Raw genomic sequence first — 323 nt, forward strand, 5'->3', positions numbered from 1 at the left:
AGTGAATGTTGAATGACTTAAAGTGACATACTTGTATGTCAGAACAGCTGGGAATTGCTCGCGATGTGCGACGTCCAGCTGCTGCAAGATGTCCTGCGACCAGCCCGCGACCTTCTTAAGACAGGAGTGGCACTGAAGGTACTCTGTAGCTATGTAGTACCAGCCACTCCTGTCCAGGACCCTCGGGACGGTCCTGCACACTCCATAGCCTGTAAGTTTCAGTTTGACACCTTCACAGCGGTGCAGGCTGGCACGCCACATTCTTTAGAAGTGAGCAATCTCAAATGTCACAGACCGGGAACGGGGCGAGGTCTCCCCCCAGC

This window comes from Etheostoma spectabile, chromosome 2, assembly GCF_008692095.1.
Source record: "Etheostoma spectabile isolate EspeVRDwgs_2016 chromosome 2, UIUC_Espe_1.0, whole genome shotgun sequence".
Taxonomy (NCBI): Eukaryota; Metazoa; Chordata; class Actinopteri; order Perciformes; family Percidae; genus Etheostoma; species Etheostoma spectabile.